Genomic DNA, 13,131 nt, shown 5'->3' on the forward strand with positions numbered 1-13,131 from the left:
ATGGAATTTGAGCAAAAGGAATATACCATTTCTAGGCCTGACATCAAAGCCCTTCTATTCCTCTCTCCTTTCTCTTATCAAGTGCCACCAGATTCAGGGGACCTACGAGAGGATTCTGACACCCTAGAGGATAGTGGCACCTCTGTATGGAAGGATCCTGAATCCCTGAATAGCTGTGTGGAGTAGACACCCTTGACCGCCAAACTACATGGACAGTAACATGAGCAAAACATCAGGCTTTTCATGTCATAGCAGGTATTCCACTCTATTTAATACATGCTGTCTTCCTCCGTGTCCTCTTGTGTGACAGAGATTAAATTAGTTACTTAAAGGAGTTGGCACAATCCTGCCACACAGTAAATACTAAGTAAATTGTGACTATGTTATCATTGGGATCGTACAGGCAGGAGGCTTTCTTGCAGCCTATAGTAGAGGGAAGTAAAACTTCTATAAATATCAACTGATACAGACTGTATTTAAAGCGAAATTTGAGTGACCACATTTTCAGAGACTGAGAATAATCTGCAAATAGTAATAAAGATCCTGAAACAAGGAAGTGACAGATTCCGAGCAGGCATCGAAGGTCAAGGACCAGTGTCAGGCTCAGAAGGAGGGCAGCAGGAGATGGGAGAAGAGGAATCTGGATCAGGCCAGAAGAGAAACTGCTCCCCTGAGCCACACTGGGCCATGGTTCTCAGCAGCTCCTCAGGGAGGAGGAAGTGGCCATGGTCATCAAGATTCTACCCCTGAATACATAATGATTGCATGATTCCATCATTCCCATTTGATTCCTTTATTGTTCCCATGATGTCCTCAGGTAGCAGACCCCATCAGGCACTGCTACCGGGACACTCCCCCACCTACACTTTGAAGTCAGTTCTGGTAAGTAACGTGGCTTCTCCCCGTCCAACAAGCTTTATTTCCAGCTGTGTGTGTGCAGTGCATTCTACTGGCCTTTGAGACTTTCTCCAGTTACTCAGTCTTGTCATTTGTTCATTCACTCATTCATTCAAGAAACATTGATTGAGCACCTGCCATGTGGCAGGCACAGTGCCAGCTACTAGATATACAGCAATAGCAAAACAAATACGTGTCCAATTACATAGTAGAAAAAGTACTCTGAACATGAAAAAAAAGGAAATCACGAGGTTCTGATGGGGAAGAACAAGAGGGACTCCATTTAGAGAGATCACCCAGGAAAACCTGCCCGAGGAGATGATAATTAAATCAGTGTGGTACCTGTACCCACCTCCTCAATAGACTGTAAACGTCCTCGAGACAGGGATTCCCACAGCCCTTGGCAATGTCCCCATGCATAATAGGTGCTCATTAAATTTATAAATGAGCCTTTTCCTCTTCTAGAGAGCATCAGCCCAAATCTGAGTTTTTGACATTCTCTTTACCCTTCTCCTGCTGCCAATCTATTGCTTTCTGTTCATCAGCAGAGCAAGCTTCAAGGAGATGCCCATATTTTTTTAGGTTCTTATTCTTTTGTAAGACTTGCCCCCATGCAGACAAGCCTGATCTCTGTGGTATCCATAAAGCTACGGGATGTTGGGAATAGTCTTGATAACTGCCATTGCTCGGACCCCAGTCTTTGACGGTGGCTCAGGCACCCAGGATGGTTTTTAGGACTGTCTCCTCTTTAGGAGCGCTGTCTATGGCTTAGTCTCTCTTTATCCACTCTCTTAAAATATAGAAACACAACCGTCAGAGTCATGATTAAAGGGAAAAATCAAACAGTAATAGTGCTCCAGAGACACTGAGAGTATTATGAAAAGGAAGTGTTTAAGTGGAAAATACTCAGCTTTGGAAATAAAACTGTAGGCATCTGAACTTAAGTATGGAACCCAGTTAAAAGATGTGAGAAATGGTAAGAAGCTCTTTTGCCATTGAGTCAAGTCTCTGGCAAATGATCCTTGATGAATCCAAATTTGCACAGGGATTAGAAACTTTCCATGTGCTTGTATTTCATCAGCTGCTTTGAGTTACTTGTAAAGAAATGCATTTTTAATGAGAAATTTTTGACAGAGAATGCAGTGCAGATGTAGTTCTTTGGAACAATTATTTCCTTTGTTGGTGCTTTTTTCCCCCACAGTACCCACTTGCAATTAAATAAAACAGTAATTAAAACTCTAAATTCACTCAGAATTACTGTCCCATCGGTCACCTTCAGGGATCCTTCAAATGTCATTGTGGAAAGAATGTCTTATCGGAAATGAAATGTGTTAAGACAGAAGGCCTTAGATTTTTCTAGTTTGGAGTCATAAATATACAGGAACATTTTAAGAGATTTGAAAATTATCACAGTGAAATAAAAATCCAAGGCTATAGACCATAGGATAGCTTAACTCTCTTAGAAAAAAAAATGATTTTTTTTTGACATTTTTATACAAATTACATACACATTGAAGAATTTAGTGACATATAAGTTACAGGCAGAGACCCACACACTCCCCCCAGTGCAGACATGAAACATTCAGTCTAATTTAGCCATGACATAAGTGTATCTTTCTGAGTCTTTCCCTAAGACAGGGTGTGTTCAAAATTGATGTTAACTCATCAAATGAGTCTTTGGACCTTCTTAAAGCGATTTAAGAATGGCCTTCCCTACCCATTATTTCCTCCTCTTTCCCATCTCCCCCACTCCTTCTCCTCTGGAATCTCCCACTTTCCTAAAAGTCACCATCGTCCTTCCAACAACAAACACAAGCAACTTCCAAGAGCCACTCAGACTGCTTATTTTCATGGCCCAGCTGAGCCATTGGTCTGTAATTTTTTTCTCATCCTCTCCCTTCTTATTTTCTTTTCATTAAAACTACATTATTCTCTTATTATCTTTCACCAGATCTGACTTTCACTTCCTCCTCACACCAATCCTCACAACCATTGCTTCCAAGTTAACATTCCTAAGAGCAGCTGATGAATGACTCTCCTGTTAATGAAACTCTAATGCTCACTTTGCCTGCTTAGGGCACATTGCAGGATTTAGTGTCCACTTACCTTCCTGGTACAACATGCATCTTCCCCTTTCATATACACTTAGCACCCAGGCTAATTGACTTGTCCTTAGTTTTCTGTATACATAGCATACTTGACCCTCTCCACATCTTCAATCATGCTATTTTCTCCACGAAATAGCATTCACCTGCATGTCCAAATCCTACCCACCCTTCGAATCCCAATTTGAGAAAAGCTGCTCCACGAATTGGGCCTTGAAGGATAACTGCAGGCCCCATAGGAATCCTAGAGTATTCAGAAAATTCCTGGCACTGACTTCTATCACATTCAAGCCTTCTCTTTCTCCACTAAGTTGAACTTAGAATTATTTTCCTAATATGCCCTCTCCATACAATTAGTTCTTACCTTTTTTTCTTCTGCTCTCTGTTTACCAAAGAATAGAGTGGCATTGTCACCATGAACAGTTCTGGAGGTATAAGTGGTGGAGGTGGGTACACAGTCTGCCCAGCATCATTTGTAAATAGTCATGCATGATATGAAAGCTTTAGATGAAACCGCCTTAACGGCCTAGAAAATCGCCAGGCCTCGTGGGCAGGAGTGTGGAGAGATCTCAGCCCAGGCAGTAAACCTTGATCCTCAAGGTCTGGACATTCTCAGCCTGCACAAAAAGATTCACTCTCCAATACTACAAGTTTCCTAGGAGGTGGGCAAATTAGGAGCAACTGTTTAGGGATAAAGATAGAGTTTTAAAGGTTCTATTGCCTCCCTACATGTAGACTTCCCACATTGTCAGGGTTTTGGGCCAGGTCTTTCAATTGCAATAATCCTATAGCTGATGCATATAAAGGATGAGTATTATAAGAATACATGGAGACCTCATAGAAACCCAAGAACAGGAAACTACATAGCACATCCTGTACCTCATGAGAAACAAAGCTGAGAACCATAAGGAACCAAGGTCACTTTATTTCTTGGGACTTACCTGCTTTTCTCAGCACACCTGTTCTTTGCTTCTCTTTTTGCCGTCCATTGTCCTCTGTTTGCTCAGGGTCTTTTCTCTCTCATCATTTTAACTTGTACTTGGTTTCTTAAGACCTCTCTTGCCCCAGCTTGACCTGTGATCTTCATGTCTATCCCTAACTGGCTCAGTCTCTCAGTGCCCCAATTCCACCTTACTGAGAGGGCAATGTGATTCACCCAAAAACACTTTGAGCAAGGTCACTGGCTAGCCTAAGTCAGGTACCACTAACCTGCTATGTATTTATGTGATAGGGCAGTGGTAATGGGGACTAATAACATAATAGCTCTTACCACTTCCTGTGAGAAGCTTCTCTTAGAATGGAGTTGTGATTAAAGCAGGGAATGAGCCCGTTCAATCAGTAAAGGTCTGAAGTCTAAGGGTCATATTAAAGTTTCCTAGACTTCCCTTCATTGAACATGTTTTTGGGGTGTGAGACACCCTGAATACTCTCTCACAATTTGGAAACCTAGCCTACAGGCTCATCACTAGGGCCTGTTGTCTTACCTTGTAGTTAAATGCTAAGAAAGGCCTTTACAATCACACACTCATGGGAAAATGAGTCACCTTCCATGACTCTGTGGAATACTTAAAAATATCCCCCCACACAGATAATTCATTAACCTTGTATTTAGTTAGAAAGGTCCGGGATGTAGCTTCAGGAAATCCTTGTGAGCACAAGCGATAACTGGGCACATTTTCCGAACAGTGTTCATAAGAAAAGCATTTACACATAGACATGGGAAATCCTGAGACTTAGTTCTAAAAGTTTAGCATTAACAAAAATTGTCAAATATGAAGTATTTCAGAATCAAATCCCCTACTCAAAAGCAAACAAAATGGGGAGGGGGACAGAAGCTACATTGGAGCGAATCTTAGTGAACTCATCAGCCCCTACATCCCCTTTGGGTGTGTTGAATGGCAAAGAGAAAACCTGTGACATCTGTGCCTGGTTATTTAGTTGGTAAAGAGCCAGGGTCATGCGTTCTATCTTGTCCCCCAGTTGGCTTCATCTTGTTCAATGGCTACAGCCTGTACCTGGCACCCTGGCCAGGAAGCTGACTCTGCAGGCCCTTGTTCTTTGGGTCATTAGAGTGTTGGAGAGTGATGAAAATTTATTGCCATGACTGAAAAAAAACAACATGAAAAGCACCCTTCAATCCATCTCTCTTGCCATCTTCACTGGCAGGAGACACCCCTTCACTTGTTAGGGTCTTGCTGTTCATCCTGTTCTGCAATGACAATAGGAGAACAACAAAAGAAAATCAAGGACAAAAGAATGTCAGTGACCTCCCTCAATTAGAAGCACTTTTTTCATTAAGTCAAAGGGGAAAAGATTGACCTTCTGAATAAGTGAAAAGAAATTTGATAAAAATTCAACATTGATACCTAATTTTTTAAAAATTGCTCAGTTAACCTAGAAATAGAGGGAAGAAAGAGATATAACCTAAACAAAATAAAGAATATCTGTATAGGGACTTCCCTGGAGGTGCAGTGGTTAAAGGATCTGCCCGCCAATGCAGGAGACATGTGTTCGAGCCCTGATCAGGGAAGATCCCACATGCTGTGGAGCAACTAAGCCTGTGCACCACAGCTACTGAGCCTGTGCTCTAGAGCCCACGAGCCACAACTACTGAAGCTTAGAGCCCATGCTGTAGCCCATGCAACAAGAGAAGCCACCGCAATGAGAAGCCCGCGCACCACAACGAAGAGTAGCCCCCGCTCACCACAACTAGAGAAAGCCCGTGTGCAGCAACGAAGACCCAACACAGCCAAAGATAAATAAACAAACAAACAAACAAACAAATAAATAAATAAATAAATTTTTTTTACAAAAAGGATATCTGTACAAAACCAACAGCAAATACTATATACATGGTGAGGTAGTGAGTCCCATTAACATCAGAAATAAGAAAAAGATGCCCTCTCTAATCATGAGCATTTAACATGGTCTGGAATTTCTAGTTAGTGAAATAAAACAATGAAAAGAAAAGTAGATATATCTTTTGGTAAGGAGATAAAATTGTTGTTTGCATATAATATTACTGTTTATCTAAAAAATTAAAACCAATAAATAAAGCAACTATCAATTTTAAAAAGAGAATTTAATAGGGCAGAAAGTTACAAAATAGACATAATTTTTTTCCCTAAATACAGCAGCAACTATATTGGAATTGGATCAAGAATACAGATGACTGTTGACCCTCCCTCACAAATTTTTTTTAATAAAACAAGGATAAACCCGATGAGCACTGAAAAATCGGGGCAACTCATCAGTGACTAGAGAAATCGTGAGTAATTCTTTGAAAATAAAAACATAAGATAAAATACTGTAAAGAGTAGAACAGAACACATGAACCTCAACTAACATTGAATTAACACAAATTGCAGAGGTGGTCTCGGATCAACCAATATGTGGTTAATTGATAGACAAATTTCACTTATGAACTGATACAAAGAGAGTATCTGAAAGTTGAATCCAGCAGAATATTAATAGCATAATATGTTATGACCAAGTAGAATGTATTCTATGTTCTATGTAGAATATATTCATGAAATTCACTACAATAACAGATCAAAGGGAAAAAATACATGCAGTTTAATATACTTTAAAAAGCATTTGTTAAATTTCAATACATATTCCAATTTAAAAAGAAAAAAAAAAGCCCAGAAAAGAAATAAAAGGAAACATTTAACTTAAAGTTTGGACAAGTATATAGCAGAAGCCTATAGAAAGCACTACATTAATGCAGAAAGAAACATTGAAATAATTCCCATTAAATCAAAAAAGATCAGAAAACATGCTATCACTGCAATTATTAAATATTTTACTAGCAGTATTAACAAATTAAACATGATAGGAAATTTTTAAAAGAAACATACATATGGAAAAGGAAAAGACATATAATCATTATTTGCAGATAATATGATTGTCTACATAGAACCCAAGGGAATAAACTAAAAAATTTCCAGAACTTATATGAGGGTAGATACGGCTAGTACAAGGTCAACACACAAAATTTATCACAATCTGTAATAATCAGTTAGAAAGTTAAAAGAAAAAAAGACACCATCATACCAGCAACAAACGAAAAACCCAACAAGAAACATTCAAGAACAGTATGAATAAGATAAACAAAACCTAAATAAGTGGAGATATACCACTGATTTAAATGCAAATATACAGAGTTTTTTAAAGTTAATTAAAATTCCAACAAAATCTTTTCTGGAACTGACAAACTGATTCCAAATTTTATATGAAGGAAAATGAATGAGAGAAGCCAAGGCATTTTTAAAACAACAGTGAGGGATAACTTGACAAATACTAAAAAGCTAAGGTAAGATGTGTTAGTATTAGCTAGTGAATAGAGAGATGGCTCACTGAAGCAAAAAATTCAAAAATGCTGTGTATGTGGGAATTTAAAATATTATAAAGGCAGCATTTCAGATCAGCGGGGAAAGGATAGTCATGATATTGTGAAAAATGTATATTCATTCGATTGCTACCTCTTGCCATGCTAAAAACAAATACCAGATAGATTATTTTAAAAATACAGTATTTAAAAATAAAATTTAAGTTTAAAAAACAGAAAGTATCTTTTTATAATATTATGACAGAAAACCCAGAAGCCAAAAACAATGACATTTGACTGTATAAAAATTTTAAACTTGTATAGTACTAATAGACCACATAAAAATGTTAAAAGACATTCAAAAGACTGAGAGACCATAAAACCAAAAATGAATTACTACTCAAAATTCAGAAAAGCAATTACAAATAAGTAAGGAAAAGACAGACAACTCACTTGAAAATAAGAAAAAGATTAGAACAAGCAGTCACATAAGAAGAAATACAAACATATGAGATTTGCTCAACCACACTAGGCATCACAACAATGAAACCCAAAACAATAGAAACATAATTATTTTCCCTCAGATAGAAAGAATTTAAAAGACTAATAACATCCAATATCAGCAAAACTGTAAAGAAACCTTATTATTGGAAGTAAAATTTAAAAACCATGACAAAATCCTTCTGCAGAGCAATTTGGAAACGTAACTAGCATTTCCACAATTGTAAAAACAAAAAGAAGCTTGAATAAAGATATTAATTGAAGTGTTCTTTAAATTGTAGTGCATCAATTCAGTAGACTCAAGTCTGCTGACTTCACAGGCACTGTTCTTTTCTGTTCCTCACAGTTAAAAATGGTGTTCATAGCAGGCCAGGGCATTGATTTTTCAGCTTCCATTGCTGAGAGTCCAGATCTAAGAGGCACAGAAACCAGCAAGAGCAGAACTCACCACCTGCCCCATTGCCCAGACTCATTACCCAGGTTGAACATTCCACGGGTCAGATCAGAGAGCCTGTGTCAACCAGCTGGCCCCAACATAAACACTACGATGAGCAGGTAGTGCTGTCGGTCCTACTTCCAGTGGATGGAAAGAAACTGGAAAGTGAAGATCTGCACTATCTAATGAAATTCCTGGCTGTGGGTCAACTCAGTTTAACAAGTATTTACCTAGACACTCCATGGGGTTAGGCACTGGGGACACATGGATGAGTAAGACACAATTTTTGACCTCTAGGAATTTATATCTTTGTTTTTGTTTTCTACTTCAGATTCTTAGTTATCATTATGATTCCCTGGGCAAAAGCTAGTGACTCTAAACCAGTGGCTCTCAAAGTGAGGTCCTGGGGCCTCAGCAGCAGTAGCATCTCCTAGAAACTTATTAGAAACACAGATTCTCAGGTCCAACTCCAAACCTCTTAAATCAAAATCTCTGGGGGTGGGGTCCTTCCAGTGATTCTGATATACACATAAGTTTCAGAACCTTTACTCTATATTAAGCACTAAACCATGCCCAGATTATTTTCCTTGTAAAAATTTTGCATAAGATCACTAGTGAATACAAAAGCGACCACTGTATAATTTGGATAAGCTATCTGATTATAAAATGGTGGCACAGGGCTCCCCTGGTGGCGCAGTGGTTGAGAGTCCACCTGCCGATGCAGGGGACACGGGTTCGTACCCCAGTCCGGGAAGATCCCACATGCCACGGAGCGGCTGGGCCTGCACATCCGGAGCAACGGGAGAGGCCACAAGAGTGAGAGGCACGCGTACCGCAAAAAAAAAAATAAATAAATAAATAATAATAAAAAAAATGTTGCCTCAAGGCTGCTCTATTCTACTTTCTTTGTTTTCTAATGAGATGGTAGATTTTTCCCGTGTGTTTCTTTAATATTCACATTGCCTCTTGTGTGACTCATCTGTGGATTATTTCTTGGTTATCAGAGATATTGCGTTAAAAAATACTCACTTAAGAAGTTCTTACTGGACTCAGGAAATAGAATTGTGTTCCAGGTATGTTCCAAATATATCAGAGTGTAGAATTAAGCATCTAAATGATTAGGAATCCTTATCTGAGCCACTGATAGATCTTCAATGGAAGTATTTTTTTAGTTTTCTCAGAGCTGCTGTTACTCATATGGAGTACTATGTATTAGAAAAAAAAAAAAAAGGTGTCCTTCTTAGGGTTGTAGTCCATTCCCTGGCCCTGGGCATGAGCCTTGATGAACAAAGGGTTTCAGTCTCCATTGGCTCCCTAGCCCAGGCACACTTGAACAGTGAATAATCTGTTTGACCTTATCCTACAGCCCTGAGCCTGTCACTTTGAGTTCCTATGTGAAACTCTTGATTTTCTGAAAACCAGACTGAGGTAGGAGGGATCCTGCCATTGCCTCATTTCGATGGCCTCAGCTTCTTCTGGGTGGCTTTAGGTTTGAGAAGTGGCCCCACCACTTCCAGTTGTCTTTTCTGTGGTTTGGAAGGAAGCCCTGTGCTTAAGCAGGTTGGACACACTAATGAGGACCCAGATTGGAAGGCATCTCCTACCACGGCTCTTGAAAGGAAGTGCTGTGTGTGTCACTGTTTCCATTAGTGAGAAGGGAGAGCATATTGCAAAGGCCATTTCGTTTTGTCAAAGGAGTTCTCCTTCCCGTCAGCTGTGGCATGTTCAGAGAACTTTCCACCTCTATCTCGCTTCGCCCCTGACCACTGACATCTACTAACTGTCCTTATTCTTCCAGATGTTGACATTCATTTGCACCCTCAGCCCAATGTGCATAAGCCTTCCCTATCTTAAAAGAAATATCCTTTCCTCCACTCAACACATCCTCCAGCGACTGATCTTTCTCCTTCTTTGGACAACTGAATTTCTAAAGGAATCCTATACAACAGTCACTACTTCTTCACCCCCCATTCACTCTCAGCCACCAACCCAATAATTCCTCTAGAACTGTTCTCACCAAGGCTACTAGCTTAACTCTTGAACTGCCAAGCCCAACGGACATTTTTTCTGTTTCTATTTAATTGACCTATACAAATTCTTATTTTTCACTAATGTAGCCCAAGTGCCTACAATAGTGCTTGGCCTATAACAGGCTCTAAATAAATATTTGTTGAATTATTATTTTTGCCTGGTCTCTCCTGCTTATCTGGACATTCTCTTTCAGTGTTCTTCTACCTCAGTATTCAGCAGATATGCAGCTTCAGCTTTGAAAGGCCAAATAACTGAATGCAGCTTCATAGTTATTTCTGGCATCCTTGAACTTGTGCATACCAATAATCTTATGACAGCACAGGTTCCACTGCATCTGACCATACACCAGTAATACAGAAAAAGCATGGCATTCAGAGTTACTGGGGTTTGTTTTGTTTTGTTTTTGTTGTGTTTTATTGAAGTATAATAGGCTTACAACATTATATTAGTTTTAGGTGTACAACATAATGATTTGATATTTTTATACATTACCAAAGTGTCACCATGATGAGCTGTTACCCAGGTTTATTGTCAATATCAAAATATTCACCTTAGGAGCTTCCCTGGTGGTGCAGTGGTTGAGAATCCGCCTTCCAATGCAGGGGACACGGGTTCAAGCCCTAGTCCGGGACCATCCCACATGCCATGGAGCAACTAAGTCTGTGTGCCACAACTACTGAACCTGCACTCTAGAGCCCACGAGCCACAACTACTGAGCCCACGGGCCACAACTAGTGAAGCCTGCACACCTAGAGCCCGTGCTCCGCAATGAGAAGCCACTGCAATGAGAAGCCAGCATACCGCAACGAAGAGTAGCCCCCACTTGCCGCAACTAGAGAAAGCCCACGAGTAGCAACAAAGACCCAACACAGCCAAAAATAATAAATAAATAAATAAACGAATTAATTAATTAACTTTAAAAATATATTCACCTTTAAATATAAATAAATATTCTAGATGTAACTTGGGGTGAAAATCTTAAGTGCTGTATATGTAGAAACTATCAGTTACTTGAAAAATAGATATCACTATAAGAGTAAAATGCTGAAATAATTAATAATAATTTGAAAACTGTCTATTTCATGTACAAAAACAATTTTTAAAAGCTTTCAAAGAGTTAAACAAGGAAATATATCAGTTTATATAAATATTAGTAGACAGAATGCTACCTAAGTATCTGTAACAAGAATATAACATACCTTGAATCAAAAAATGTTTATAAAATTTTAAATAATAATGATATAAGTAAAAATAGTAAAGATAAAATATAATTTTAGTTCCTGTGGAATTTCTTGGTTTGTAACATTTATGAAAATTAATAAAATCACTTTCAAGGACTATATTTAACATTCAAATATTTAATTGCATTAGGCCATGAGTCTTTCAAGAAGAAGTCCTATTTGGAAATCCTTTCATGCCTTGAGAGGATAAATAAAAAGAAAAATATCACCTTTGCCACCTCCAAGTCTCACAAGCAGGAAGGTCTCTAAAATCTGGACACAACAATAAGTTATCTTTTGTGCAAACAAAAGGATATAAAGAAAAAGAAAGTGTTAGAGAACAATGGGGTACCCCAAAATATATTGCTCCTCCACTGACTTCAACTGAAAGAGAACAACAATTCACTACTGGGAATGTACAGATGTTTGACCACAGGAGAAGTCCAGGTAGAGACAGCACTAAGGAATGCTGGTTTCTATGTTGTGATATCAAAGTTTTCAAATTTGACTACTCAATTTTTAAATTAAAAAATAGTAATAATAATTACATTTAAAAATAATAATTCAAATTCAAATTCATTTTTACATGCCAGAATTCCATTCTGTGATAGTGTATTAGTTTTGGCCAAATACTGATCTTAACACTAGGTCACTCAGCAAAATTGTCTATTTATAAGCCCTCTTCTTCTGTTGACTCCTTAAATATTGATGATGTCTCTATGAGAAATACAGGGAGGAAAGAGACATGTAAATAACACTGCAGTCATCAAAGAGCAGACTGTGGTACAATACAAATAACCTATTTTCCTCAACTAGTAAATGTAATCCTTAATAAAAAATTTAAAACAGAAGGGTGAACTGACCCACAAATTGAGACCTAATTGCTATATCAACTAATTGCAATATACAGACCTTAGTAGGCTCATGACTCAAATAAATAAATTATAAAATAAATACATATATATGTATATGTATATGTATATTGACGTGAATATACAAAAAAATCAAGGAAATTTGAATGCTGACTAGATATTGGATTCTATTAAGAAGGTATCGTTAATTTTTTTAGGTGTGAAAATAGTAAGAGGCTTTATATTTTTCGAGATACCTATGGAAATATTTTTTAAGAAAATGATAAAATGTTGAGGATTTGTTTCAAAATAATCCAGGCAGGGGGAATGGGATTAGAGTATGGAAGAAACAAGATTGGCTGTAAGTGCTATGGTACCCAGCCTCCAATATAACCCCAATGAACCCCACCTTGTGGTGTTCATGCTCTTGTGTAATCTCCTCCCACATGGAATAGGGTTGACCTGTGTAATCATAAGATGTTGTGGAAATGAAGGTGTCTGAAGAAGAGCTCGCAAATATAGCTTGTGCCTTGCTATCTCTAAGATCACTCACTTTGGGAGAAGTCAGCTAACATGTTAGGAGGACACTTCGGCAACTCTGTGAAGACATCCACATGAAAGGAATCTAGGGTCTGCTTCCAACAACCGGCACTAACTTGCCAGGCATGTGAGCGAGCCAACTTGGAAGTAGATATTCAAACCCCAATCAAGCCTTCAGATGACCACAGTTCCCATCTGTGCCACATCCACACAGCGAAGC

This window comes from Mesoplodon densirostris, chromosome 1 (genome assembly GCF_025265405.1).
Source record: "Mesoplodon densirostris isolate mMesDen1 chromosome 1, mMesDen1 primary haplotype, whole genome shotgun sequence".
Classification (NCBI taxonomy): domain Eukaryota; kingdom Metazoa; phylum Chordata; class Mammalia; order Artiodactyla; family Ziphiidae; genus Mesoplodon; species Mesoplodon densirostris.